This window comes from Halichoerus grypus, chromosome 1, assembly GCF_964656455.1.
Source record: "Halichoerus grypus chromosome 1, mHalGry1.hap1.1, whole genome shotgun sequence".
Classification (NCBI taxonomy): Eukaryota; Metazoa; Chordata; class Mammalia; order Carnivora; family Phocidae; genus Halichoerus; species Halichoerus grypus.
In genome coordinates, this window is record NC_135712.1 from 19188469 (window position 1) to 19203306 (window position 14838).

The 14838-nt window shown below is 38.0% G+C and overlaps 1 pseudogene; it reads left to right on the plus strand.

Annotated features, from left to right (window-relative positions):
- The first annotated feature begins 298 nt into the window (after positions 1-298).
- Positions 299-8088, plus strand: LOC144380851 (protocadherin Fat 1-like; annotated as a pseudogene).
- Positions 8089-14838: the final 6750 nt, after the last annotated feature.

Sequence of the window (14838 nt, forward strand, 5' to 3'; positions counted from 1 at the left end):
AACTCTCCCGTGTGGGTAAATATGTCTTACCCTCAGGCTTTCATGATGATTTGGGAGGTTGCAGTAGTCTAGGTGGTGAGAATCATTTTCTTTTGGAGCAAGGGTCAGCAAACTTCTGAAAAGCGCCAGCTCGTCAATATTTTAGGCTTTGTGGGCCACAGGGCCTATGTTGCAACTGCTCAGCTCTGCTTTTGTAGCATAAAAGAAACTAGAGACAAGAGGTGAATGAATGAGCCTGGCTGGGTTCCAGGAAGACTTCATTTTCAAAAGAAGCAGCAGGTTGGATTTGGCCCACGCGATGGAGTTTGTCAATCCTTGCTTTAGAGCTTTGAAGACATACTTTCATTGTACTTCTAATGATGCTGAACTGATCCTTGTTCCTTTGTATGTGGCTTCCTTTATTCTTTTTCCTTTTTTTCTTTTCCTAACTGGGAACATTTAGAATATTTAGTTCTTACATTCTAAAATTTCGCAAAATACGCACAGGTGAGGGTCTTTACTCATTAATTTTTGGCTGTTGTCTGTTCTTTTTTTCTGGAACCTTTATTGGTCTGATGATGGGCCACCTGTATTCATTCCCTTTTGTATCTCATCTTTCCTTTTTTGGGGGGGTGGTTCTTGGTCTTATTTTTTGAGATATATTCAACTATATCTCTTAGAACTTTAATTGATGTTTGTTTTTCGGCAGTAACCTTTGAAAATACTACTTCTTGTTCTCTAACCTTCTCCACTTCTCTCTTACTTTGTGTGTACCAGAGTAGATTTGCCATGAAGCTGATGATTCCACACTTGACTACCACTGTAAGTTTCTGGGAGTGGTAGCGTGTTCTCAGTGGGAAGGCACAGGTAGGTTACAAACAGGAAGCATTTCTGTGAAAGTGTTTCTGGCTAAAGAGATCTCAGAAGAAAGGGATTGGAACCCCTAAGTTTCCATAATTTCAATTGTGACATATATTTCATATATAAATATTTATTTTTTGTACCTAATTTTACATTCTAATTTTGTATTTTTAAAAAGGCCTTAAGTATTGATTAAGCCTTAGGGTCACATAAAATCTAGATTTTTATCTTAGTTTAATTTTTCTGAGGGTACTAATTAATATTTTTCTGGGTTCTTTATTGTGTTTTGTTTTGAGTTTTATGTTTCCTTGAGGAAATTTTGTGGTTAGTATACTGTGGTTCCCCGCCGCCCCCCCCCGCCCCGACAAATGTCTGGTGATCCTTGGTTTTCCATTCTTATTTAAAAGTAAATTGGGGCACCTGGGTGGCTGAGTTGGTTAAGTGTCTGACTCCATTTGAGCCCAGGTCATGATCTCAGGGTTGTGAGATCAAGCCCCACGTTCGGGAATGGAGGCTGCTTAAGATTCTCTCTCTCCGGGACGCCTGGGTGGCTCAGCCGTTAAGCGTCTGCCTTCGGCTCAGGTTGTGATCCCGGGGTCCTGGGATCGAGCCCCACATCGGGCTCCCTGCTCAGCGGGAAGTCTGCTTCTCCCTCTCCCACTCCCCCTGCTTGTGTTCCCTCTCTCACTGTGTCTTTCTCTGTCAAATAAATAAATAAAATCTTAAAAAAAAAAAATTCTCTCTCTCCTTCTCCCTCTTCCCCTCTTCCCTCTATCTCTAAAATAAAAAATAAAAAAAATAGAAGTGAGAAGACAGAAAGGCTGACTATGGGGTCTGCGAACATGGGTGGGACATGTCAAGTGGCAAGTTTTCCTTTAGGGAAGCTGGAGGGGGATCTCTGAGGGGCTGATCCCCAGCTGCTTTGTTCTTTCAAAGAATTCATTCAATTTTTAAAGAGAAGAATTTCCCATTTTTTCTTCCTTTGGGAAAAACACCTGGCTGTCAGGAAAGGACTGACTGTCCTGTAGCCTCTTGCTTTTCCACCCATACTTCACTTCCACCAGCACACCAGGTAGTCTCCTTCTGTTGGTACAGCCTCTGTCTGTGTAGTTTTAGGCTGCAATTTCCTCTGTTCTAGATTATCAATAACTGTTCCTCCTCATGCTTTGTGTCTTCCAGGAATTTACTGAAATCCCTTATTAACTGCGAGTCACCTCCTGTTCTCTCAGCTGTGGGTTTTCTTTGCTGCACGAGGGCCTTGGCAGATAGAGATTAATGTGTACCCCACTGCACCTTGAATTTGGAGCCTTGTGGGGTCTTAATCTCACCAACCAGCTCATAGCCCTACTAGATGGCTCAGGTTTTGCTGCCTATGCTTTTCAGTTTTTCAAGAATTTCTTCTGGAAACAAAAAACAAACTCACTTTTTGAGTGAAACCCTCACTTGTTGATATCTCCTCTTGGGAGGACATTTGGCTTTCAAGTTTCAGCATCCATCTAAACTCCTTTGTATCTTCAAGAAATTCCTCACTGTTTCTGTCCAAGCCTTCCTGGCTTTCTTGCATTGCTATATTTACTCGTATTTTTATATTCTGTCATTTCAAAGGGATTTGTGGTGGCGAGAAAATTAAATGTGCGTGCTTAGTCAACAGTCTTCATCTGGAAGCTGCAACTTTCAAATTTTTAAATGATATAATTAAATGGCCTTTTCTTTCTTAAGAAAATCCTCATAGTCCATACATCAGAAAGCTTTCAGAAAAAGCACTCTAAAAATATAATTAGGCACACACATTTACAGAAGCTTTTAATTAGTTTCTTTGTAAACATATTTGATCCTGAAGACATAATCTCAAACTTCTTATCAGTTACATTCCATTTTTGACTTATTTTCTTCTCACAAGATGTTCTTATCTGTCCCTTCCTCTTTTGGTTGGATATTCAACTCCTTGATACTGTATGATTAAAAATCTCCCTGCCTTTCTTTGAAATTGTACTGTGCTTTTAATTCTTTTCTTATACAACTCTTCTGCCAAATATCATTTATATTTTAGGTGAACCAGAATCCATTGAAAATTATAAGAAATATTGTGTATTATGTTACTTAAACTGAAAGGAAAATACAGTGTTTTTCTGAGTATTCTCAGATCTATATATACCCAAGAATTAATCCAATAAGAGATTTTTTGAATGCATACAATGTGCCAGACATATTTTAGGCTCTAAAAATGACAGAAAAATTCTTGACCTCATGATCTTTACATTCTAGTGGGTGACAGACAATAGACAAGATAAATAGGTTAAAGATATGTGTATTAGGGTTCTCCAGAGAAACAGAACCAAGAGGGTGTGTGTATATACATATATATTTATTATAAAGAAATGGCACATGTGATTAGGGACACTGGCAAGTCCCAAGATCTTCTAGAAGACTCAGCAAGCTGGAAACCCAGGAGATCTAGCTTAGTTCCAGTCTGGGTCCTAAGGCCTGAGAACTAGGAGAGTCAAATGTATAATCTGTCCAAAAGCTGGCAGGCTTGAGACCCAGAAAGAGCTATGTTTCAGTTTGAGTTTGAAGGCAAGAAAAAGCCAATGTCCCAGCTCAAAGGCAGTCAGGCAGGAGTTTCCTCTCATAGGGGAGGATCAGCTTTTTGTTCTATTCAGATCTTCAACTGATTGAATGAGGCCCATCCATATTAGGGAGAATGATCTGCTTTAACACTCTCTGTATTAAAATGTTAACGTTACAGGTAATACAATGCCACTAAATTCATATCTATCAATAATTACTCTGAATGCAAATGGACTAAATGCTCCAATCAAAAGACATAGGATATCAGAATGGATTTAAAAAAAAGACCCATCAATATACTGCTTGTAAGAGACTCATTTTAGACCCAAAGACACTACCAGATTGAAAGTGAGGGGTTGGTGAACTATCTATCATGCTAATGGACATCACAACAAAGCTGGAGTAACCATACTTATATCAGACAGACTAGATTTTAAGCCAAAGACTGTAATAAGAGATGAGGAAGGGCACTATATCATAATAAAGGGGTCTATCCAATAAGAAGATTTTACAATTGTAAACATTTATGCTCCCAACTTGGGAGCAGCCAAATATATAAATCAATTAATAACAAACTTACAGAAACTCATTGATAATAATACAATAATAGTAGGGGACTTTAACACCCCACTTACAGCAATGGACAGATCATCTAAGCAGATCAACAAGGAAACAATGGCTTTGAATGACATACTGGACCAGATGGACTTACATATATTCAGAGCATTTCATCCTAAAGCAGCAGAATACACATTCTTTTCAAGTGCACATGGAACATTCTCCAGAATAGATCACATACTGGGTCACAAATCAGACCTCAACCAGTACAAAAAGACTGAGAGCTTCTGGTGGATCATATTTTCAGACCACAACACTATGAAACTTGAAGTCAACTACAAGAAAAAATTTGGAAAGACCACAAATACATGGAGGTTAAAGAACATCCTACTAAAGAATGAATGGGTTAGCCAGGAAATTAAAGAAGAAATAAAAAATACATGGAACCAAATGAAAATGAAAACATGACAGTCCAAAACCTTTGGGATGCAGCAAAGGTGGTCCTAAGAGGGAAGTATATAACAATACACGCCTTCCCAAGAAGTAAGAAAAGTCTCAAATAAACAACCTAGCCTTACACCTAAAAGAGCTGGAAAAAGAACAGCAAATAAAGCCTAAAACCAGGAGAAGAAGGGAAATGATAAAGATTAGAGCAGAAATGAGTGATATAGGAAAAAAAAAGAACATATCAATGAAACTAGGAGCTGGTTCTTTGAAAGAATTAGCAAAATTGCTAAACCCTTAACTAGACTTATCAAAGAGAAAAGAGAAAGAACCCAACAAAAAAATAAAATCATGAATGAAAAAGGAGAAATCACAACCAACACCACAGAAATACAAACAATTATAAGAAAATATTATGAGCAATTATATGCTAACAAATTGGGTAATCTGGAAGAAAGGGATAAATTCCTAGAAACATATAAACTACCAAAACTGAAACAGGAAGAAATGGAAAATTTGAATAGACCCATAGCCAGCAAAGAAATTGAATCAGTAATCAAAAATCTCCCAACAAACAAGAGTCCAGGATCGGAAGACTTCCCAGGGGAATTCTACCAAACATTTAAAGAAGAATTAATACCTATTCTTCTGAAATTGTGCCAAAAAATAGAAATGGAAGGAACCCTTCCAAACATCCTATGAGGCTAGCATTACCTCGATTCCAAAACCAAAGACCCCACTGAAAAGGAGAATTACAGACGAATATCCTTGAGGAAATAGATGCAAAAATTCTCAACAATATACTAGCAAGTTAAATCCAACCATACATTAAAAGAATTATTCATCACAATCAAGTGGGATTTATTCCTGGGCTGCAGGGGTGGTTCAATATCTGCAAATCAATCAATGTGATACACCACATTAATAAAAGAAAGGGTAAGAACCATATGACCCTCTCAATAGATGCAGAAAAATCATTTGACAAAATACAGCATCCTTTCTTGATAAAAACCCTCAAGAAAGTAGGGATAGAAGGAATATATCTCAACATCCTAAAGGCCATATATGAAAGACCCAAGCTAATATCATCCTCAGCTTTTCTGACCTTAGGGGAAGCTGAGAGCTTTTCCCCTAAGGTCAGAAACACAACAGGGATGTCCACTCTCACCATTACTATTTAACATAGTACTGGAAGTCCTGGCCTCAGCAATCAGACCACAAAAGAAATAAAAGGCATCCAAATTGGCAAGGAAGAAGTCAAACTTTCACTATTTGCAGATGACATGATATTCTATGTAGGAAACCTGAAAGACTCCACCAAAAAATTGCTAGAACTGATACATGAATTCAGCAAAGTCGCAGGATATAAAATCAATGTGCAGAAATCTGTTGCATTTCTATACACCAATAATGAAGCAGCAGAAAGAGAAATTAAGGAACTGATCCCATTTACAATTGCACCAAACCCATAAGATACCTAGGAATACATCCAACTAAAGAGGTAAAAGATCTGTACTCTGAAAACTATAGAACACTTATGAAAGAAATTGAAGAAGACACACAAAAAAATGGAAAAACGTTCCATGCTCATGGATTGGAAGAACAAATATTGTTAAAATGTTTATACTGCCCAAAGCAATATATGCATTCAATACAATCCCTATCAAATAACACCAGCATTTTTCAAGGAGCTAGAACAAACAATTCTAAAATTTGTATGGAATCAGAAACTGAACAGCCAAAGTATGTTGAAAAAGAAAAGCAAAGTGGGAGGAATCACAATTTCGGACTTCAAGCTCTATTACAAAGCTGTAATCATCAAGAAAGTATGGTACTGGCACAAAAACAGACACATACATCAATGGAACAGAATAGAGAGCCCAGAAATGGACCCACAACTATAGGGTCAACTAATCTCAGCAAAGCAAGAAAGAATATCCAATGGAACAAAGACAGTCTCTTCAACAAATGGTGTTGGGAAAACTGGACAGCAACATGCAGAAGACTGAAACTAGACCACTTTCTTACACTGTACACAAAAATAAACTCAAAATGGATGAAAGACCTAAATGTGAGACAGGAAACAACCAAAATCCTGAAGGAGAACACAGGCAGCAATCTCTTTGACGTCGGTTGGAGCACTTCTTACTAGACACATCTCCAGAGGCAAGGGAAACAAAAGCAAAAATGAAATATTTGGACTTCATCAAGATAAAAACTTCTGCATAGCAGAGGAAACAGTCAACAAAACTAACAGGCAACCTACAGAATGGAAGACGATATTTGCAGATGACATATCAGATAAAGGGCTAGTATCCAAAATCTATAAAGAAGTTATAAAGCTTAACACCCAAAAAATAAATAATCCAGTTAAGAAATGGGAAGAAGACATGAACAGACATTTCTCCAAAGACATATAAATGGCTAAAAGACACATAAAAAATGCTCAACATCACTTATCATCAGGGAAATACAAATCATAATCGCAATGAGATACCACCTCACACTAGTCAGAATGGCTAAAATTAACAACTCAGGAAACAACAGATGTTGGTGAAGAAGGAGAGAAAGGGGAACCCTCCTACACTGTTGGTGAGAATGCAAACCGGTGCGGCTACTCTGGACAACATTATGGAGGTTTCCCAGAAAGTTAAAAATAGAACTACCCAAATCCAGCAATTGCACTAGTAGGTATTTACCCAAAGGATACAAAAATGCTGATTTGAAGGGGCACATGCACCCCAGTGTTATAGCAGCACTATTAACAATAGCCAAATTATGGAAAGAGCCCAAATGTCCATTGACTGATTAATGGATAAAGAAGTGGTATATGTATATATAGATATATACCTAGAGTCACCATTTTTTTGTTTTGTTTTCTGTTTTTTTTGTTTGTTTGTTTTTGCAATGCTTTTATTTGAAGGCTTTGTCAAAAATACAGCCTTTCATGAAGTATTTTGAGAAGGGAGAGGCAGAAAGGAGCATGGAAAAAAGCTAACTTGTCTGCTCCATTTGCTCACGTTCAAGTAGTCTAGCTCCTTTCAGGGTGAATGGTGTATGACAGTGGGTATCACTGGGATACATCAGATTCGATGCCAAGTGTTCCTCTGCCAGATATACAAGAATTCCCCAATGATGTGGTTATTGATGAGTAGACACCCTTGTACTCAGCGGATCCAAATACCATCGATACAGACTATGACCCTGGAGGTTATGACATTGTAAGTGATTTTCTACCCCCAGCAGAAGAATTTCCTGTGCCTGATGAACTACCATCACTACCTCCAGAATTTGGTGATCAATTTCAATCCACAGACCTTTCTAGAGACATGCTTGCCGCAGGTACTTTGAGTTTTTCACTGAGAAGCTGGTAGAAGTTCAACTTAAATCAGTTTATCTGCCCAATTTCTAACCTGTCAGTATGTCTGAACTTTCCCAAACAAGCACTGATGAGAATAGTACTTGTAGAGAACCACTTCCAGGGTCTCAAAGAAACTTTGAAGCCTCTAGTGTAGAAAACATACCCCTGTCTGGATACTTCCACAGCTTCTTGCTCTGATGTGTCGGCATGCTGTGGACTCTGAGTTCATGATGAGAGACCATGAGAGCGGAGACAATGGGCACTTTGAAGAGGTGACTATTCTTCCACCAGATCTGCAACAAATTACGGAAGTCTGAGGCTCAAAAACCCCCAAAGTGCCTGGACTTTAATGAACCTAGAGATTATATAAATAATCTTCAGCATTGTTCTTTGTAGCAGCGCTTAAGTGCTTTTCTCAGTGAGCTGAAATGGGCATGGCTGCACTGATCCACATACCTCCTGACATGTTAGCCATTTTCAGTGTCCTAACCTACTTTAATTGAAAGAGATTTATTTTATTTTTTTATTTTTTAAAAGATCTTATTTATTTATATGAGAGCAAGTGAGAGTGAGAGAGTACAAGTGGGAGGGAGGGGCAGAGGGTAAGAAGTGCTCCAACTGAGGTCAAAGAGATTGATCTATGTGTCTGTTTAAATACTGAGTCCTGCTGGCTACAGTATCAGACACTGACTGAGGTAGGCAATGGCAAATAAGAGGGGTCAGGTAGGAGGCCTGTAGTGGGTTGAATGTGGTTCCCCTGCCCCAATATGTCCACATCCTAATCCCCAGAACCTGTGAATGTTACCTTATTTGGAAAAAGGGTCTTTGTAGATATAAATAAGCAAAGTGTCTTGAGATGAGGAGATCATCCTGGATTATCCGGGTGGTCCTGAAATCTAATGACAAGTGTCCTTACAAGAGAAAGACAGAGGGGGATTTGAGACAGACAGAAGAAGAGACAAGAGGAGGCCACAAATGAAGGAGTATTGACAGCCTCCAGAAGCGGGAAGAGACAAGGAAGGACTCTCGCCTAGAGCCTCCAGAAGGAGGGCAGCCCTATCCATTACCTTCATTTTGAACTCCTGGTCGTCAGAACTATGAGAGAATAAATTCCTATTGTTTTAAGCCATCCACAATGTGTAATACGTAATTCATTACAGCAGCTACAGCAAATGAATACAAGGCCCTTGTGATAATCCCAGTGCAAGAGATCTCTCCCTCAGCTCTTTTCCATGAATTCTGGATCCTGACTGCCTAACGGAGGTCACCTCGATTAGCGAACAAGCCACTCAATCTCAACTTCAAATAGTAAACGTTATGCCTCCTTTCCTCAGATTCTGCCCCATGTCCTGAATTCCCTATTTTAGTTGATGGTATGTCATTCTTTTTAGAGTTTGATTCTGATTAGTTTTATGTACTACTCATTCCCAAGCAGAGTAAAGCACTGTCTTTTTTTTTCCCCCCATAGGACCTTGCGTATAGATCTTTAATAACATTTATTATGTTTTATTACATTTTTGTCTCTTTCACTACACACTCTGGAGGGCAGGGACTGTATTTTGTTTATTTATGTTGTGGTCTTAGCAACTGGCGTATTGCCTGTTTAGAGTATAGGCTTAATATGATTTGATGATTTACAAAATAAATGATCCATCTTCCTAGTCACACAAGCCAGGAGTCTTGGAGATGTTCTTGGTTCTAAATGCCTCATTAACCCCTATATTTAATTGGTCATTTAGTTCAATTCACTTTACTTTCCAAATATCTTTTGTATCAGTTTTACACTGTCCATCCTCACTGTCATCAACTTGGTTTTCACAACTGTTCACTTGTACCATTTCAAAGTCTCTTGCTCCCTTCAGTTCTAACCTTCTATGGTCTATTCACTATATGGCCACGAGGATGAGGTTTTAAACATGTACATTTGATCATATCACTTCCTGTTGAAATGACTTTGATGACTTTCAAAGACCTTATCTAACATACAAGATTTTTCATGATTTGGCCATTTTCCTGTATGTCCTTATAATACATCTGTGTTGAGCTACTTGTCTTCATTCATGTAAATCTGTATACCTATTTCTTGATCACGGAGCACTGGTGATAGGCTCTCAGGGCAGGGAGATTTAAAAGACACGATTCCTATCCTCATTGAATTCCTAGTTGCATATCAGAGACTAATTTTAAATATTATAACTGTTACAATAAAATTGATTACAACAGTGATATAAACATTTGAAAATAATATGTAACCTACATTGGGGGATGGAATTGTCAGACACAGCCCCTGGTAGGAGTTACCCAAAAGGATGAGTGGGAGTTGGCCAGGTAAAGAAGGACAAGTCAGATTTTAAATGTTTTTCCAGTTAGAGGGAACTACATATGCAAAGAGAAAAAGTGCCTTGTTAGGGAAAATGGTTGTGTGAGCCTGTCTGTATGAGTTGGTAGTGATAAGACTGCAATTACTAGAAGGGGCCAGATCAGGAACTATGTTGTATACCAGGTTAAGGGGGTTGCATGTTATATTCAAGGCAGTGAAGAGTTACTGAAAGATGTAAGTGCGTAAGTGGAATGATCATATTTGTGTTTTAGGGAAATAATTCTGGGAGGAATCTAATGAGTGGATTGGGTAGAGCAAGAATGGAGATAATGGAAGACCTTGACAATGATCCACTGATATATTATGAGAACCTGAATTATGTCAGTAGCAGGGAGCCAGAGAAGAAGGTATAAATTTGAAAGGTAGAAATATTGGTATTGATGCCTGACCATATGGGTCAGGGAGAAGGATGAGTCAAGGGTGACTCTTAGGTTTCTGGTTTGGGAGAAGAGAAAAATGCAAGGAATATATATGAAGAGGGTATTGGAAAGAAGATGATCACACTGAACTAAGATACTCAATGGACATCAAAATGGAGAGATGAGTGCACAATTAGATATAATGATTTGGAGCCCAGAGCGCTCATTTTGGTTTCAGATATATATATTTTGGAGTTACTGGCATATAGGCATTATTTGATGTCCTGGAGATGATATAATACCAGTTTAGGAAACGTATTTGTGTGAGAGGAGGAGCTAAGAAGAGAGGCTTTTTGAAAGTCTGAGAACCTTAAAACTTAAGAGATGACTGAAGGAAGAGGAGAAAGTAGAGGGACAAGAAAGGAGAAAAACCATGAAAGGGTCTTAAAAGCCAACTGAGGAGCCAGCTGAGGGGCTCCAGCTGAGGGGAGCCAGCTGAGGAGGACAGAATGACACAGGGAGATGCCCTCCAGAGTTAGGTGTGGCAGGGAAGTCCAGTAACAAAAATTTTTAAATTTTCTTTCCATCTGGCAACAAGAAGGTCTTTCATGATGTTGGTGATAGCAGTGTCAGGAGAGGGTGAGGATAGAAACTGGCTGACAGCAGTGGTTTGAAGAGCAGATGAAGTGTTTACAAATTGAGCCCATAACATTGTAGACAACTTTTTCAAGCAGGAAATAGGCATTAGAGAGAATGATATAGAGTTGTAGCTACAAGAAACAAGAGGGTCAAGGAGAAGACTTTTCAAACAGAAAAAGTGGGAAGAATATTTATATGCTGAAGGAAAAGAGATAGAGAGAGAGAGCTAGGGATACAGTCAAGAAGGGATAATTAATTTAATGATATCCCTAAAGACATGGAAGAAGAATTAGATACAGAGCTCAGGGGAAAATACATAACCAGAATTTTCCAGGGAAAATAATAACTAAAGAATAGGGAGACAACAACTTACAAGGCCTGGACATGAGCACGAGAGCTAATTAAAATAAAGATACATCTAACTCATTTTATTAGAATCTGAGAAAGAAAAATGTCAACAATTTCTCCTGAAAGTGAAAATATAGGATGCAACAATGCTAAACTAAAATAATGGTAAATATATAAATATAAAATGCAAGATATTATTGTTATTATTTTTTAAAGATTTATTTATTTATTTGAGAGAGAGAGAGCGAGCGAGCATGTGAGTGGGGGGAGGGCCAGAGGGAGAAGGAGAGAGAATCTCCAGCAGACTCCACACTGAACTCTGAGCCTGATGCTCACGACCCTGAGATCATGACCTGAGCTGAAACCAAGAGTGGGACGCTTAACTGAGCCACCCCAGGCACCCCTAAAATGTAAAATATTATGAATAAAAACTGACAAGTAATGATGGTAGGGCTGAGGATTAAACATGTTCTAAATTAAATAAGATAGCTTAAAAGATTTTGACTAACTCCCACTCAGTCTTATGGTCTTAGCTTAGATGTAGCTTCTTTCATAAAATGTTCTCTGAACATTTTAGTCAAGATGGGGTCTCTTTTATGGGTATCTGTAGCATCTTTTGCTTTTCTTTAATTGTCTTTAAAATACTGTGTTGTAAATACCTGTTCACTTGCTTTTATTTCAACTAGATTTTAAGATGCATACGGACAAAGGCTAGGTTTATCATTTTTGGCATTTGATTTTCAAATTTTATCACAGTGGTTGGCATAGAGTAAGGGCTCAATATGTATTTGTTGACTGAATATATGAGTTTCACTTCTGATTCTGAAGTTTGTATTTATAGGTTAAAATTTTTTTAAAACATAAACATAACTATTTATAGCATTTTAAAAAATAGGACATATTTTCCTATATATTAAGACTAGCATAGAGAGCTGACTGATGTGGTAAAGAATAAATAAGAAATGATTAAAAAACAGCATTAAAGGATAGAATTAATATGAAATATATACATTATAACAATATTTACAAATGAGTTAAACTTCTTTATTAAAAGAACAAAAAGTTCATGTAGGATTTTTAAAAAGATTTATTGATTTATTTTAGAGAAAGAAGATGAGAGAGAGAGAGAGAGAGAGAGAGAGAGAGAGAGAGAGAGAATGAGTGGGGGAGGGGCAGAGAGAGAAAATCCCGAGCAGACTCACTGCTGAGCACAGAGCCTGACTCAGGGGTCTATCCCACGACCCATGAGATCATGACGTGAGATCATGACCTGAACGAAACCACCAGTTGGGTGCTTAGCCAACTGAGTCACTCAGGAGCTCCTCATGTAGGATTTTAAAAAGTCATCAAGATAATGTTGAAAAAAGATACCATTCAAGAAAAATCACCCAAAAAGTTAAAAGTTAAAGAATAAGCAAAGGTCAGTGCAAACAAACAGAAAGTGGGCATCTAAAGCAAAACCATGACCAATCTACATTGATAAAGGGTAAGATTCACATTTTGTCATCCCCTGTTCACCTATGTCTATCCCTTTATGTATGTGTATATTTAATTAATGAGTTATTGCTGTTGTTATTTATTTATTTATTTAAGATTTTATTTATTTGAGAGAGAGAGTGAGGGGGAGAGAGAGAGCACAAGCAGAGGGTGGAGGAGCAGAGGGAGAGGGAGAAACAGGCTCCCCACTGAGCAGGGAGCCTGATGTGGGGCTGGATCGCAGGACCCTAGGATCATGACTTGAGCTGAAGGCAGACGCTTAACCAACTGAGCCACCCAGGTGCTCGAGTTATTGCTGTTGTGTGTGTTGTTGTTTTTTTGTTTGCTTGTTTTTAGAGAGAGAGGAGAGGGAGGAGGAGAGAGGGGGAGGGTAGGGAGAGAGAGAACCTTAAGTAGACTCCATGCCCAGTATGGAGCCCTACGTGGAGCTGGATCTCACAACCCTGAGATCATGACCTGAAATCAAGAGTTGGACACTTAACTGACTGAGCCACCCAGCAGCCCCTGCTGTTGTGTTTTAAACCATGTTCTAGATATCTAGACATCTATCTAGGTATTCTTTCACTAATAACCACTTAAATAACATAGATATTAGAAATTTTTGTATTCTGTAAACAGAGACCATATTCATAAAACATTAAAGCATGATCACATATTAGAACACATAAACTTCATACGTTATTAAAAAAAGCAGAAATTTACAGGACACAATCCCTGAACATACTTAGTAAAAAAGGAAATATAAACAATGTAAGTTTGACTTAAAAACTTAATCACTTGGAGGGCCGCCTGGGTGGTTCAGTTGGTTAAGTGTCCGACTCTTGGTTTAGGCTCAGGTCATGATCTCAGGATTGTGAGATGGAGCTCCGTGTCAGATTCCATGCTCGGTGGGGAGTCTGCTTGGGATTCTCTTCCTCTGCTCTTCCCCTGCTAGAGCACTCTCTCTCGCTCAAGTAAATGAATGAAACTTTTTTTTTTTTAAAGACTCAGTTACTTGGTAATTAAAAAAAATTATCCTGAGTAGCTTCGGGTCTAAAGGAAAACAAAATTGCAATTATAGGATAATGAGAATAGCATGACAGCCAAAATCATGACTGTACTTGAGAATTTTAAATGTGTTATTTATTAAAGAAGAAAAATGAAGGTTAAACAGGCTGAGTGTTAATATAAGAAGTTAAAATAGGGCAGTATAGGAATTTAAGGACATCAGTAGGATAGAACAAAAAAGATTAAAGCAGAAAATTATGAATTTAAAAACAAATTCTAGGAAATACATTTAAAACACAGTCCGTTGAAATGGCCAATTATTAGACAGATCTGAAAGAAAACAATAAGAGCAACAGGAGAGGGAGACACACATTATAAATGAAAATGATAATAACCACTAATATATGAATAATTTTTCCCAAATCATTTATAAATATGATGCATTTCAGTTAGAGTTGTAAAACTTTCAGTGGCAGATTTGACAAAATGATGTTAAAGTCATCTGTAAAACTAATGTTTTCTAAAGTTAAAAAACAAGTAAAATAGACATTGTTTAATTAAACATGATGATATGTAAACATTATTTTAAAAAGTGGGAAAATGATAAACACAAAATTGAGGACTGTGGTTACCTCCAGGTGTGTGGTAGGAGAATAGAATGGGGAGGATAAGGGAAAATGTAAGTTAATGTTAATGTTCCCAATCTTGGCCTAGGTGATGGATTTTTTTTTAATTTTAAAAATTTAAATTTGAATTTTTTTTATTGGTGTGCTCTACGCCCAGTGTGGGCCTACTGTGGCAGTATGTGGGCAGAGGGAGAAGCAGACTCCCCATTGAGCAGGGAGGCTGATGCTGGG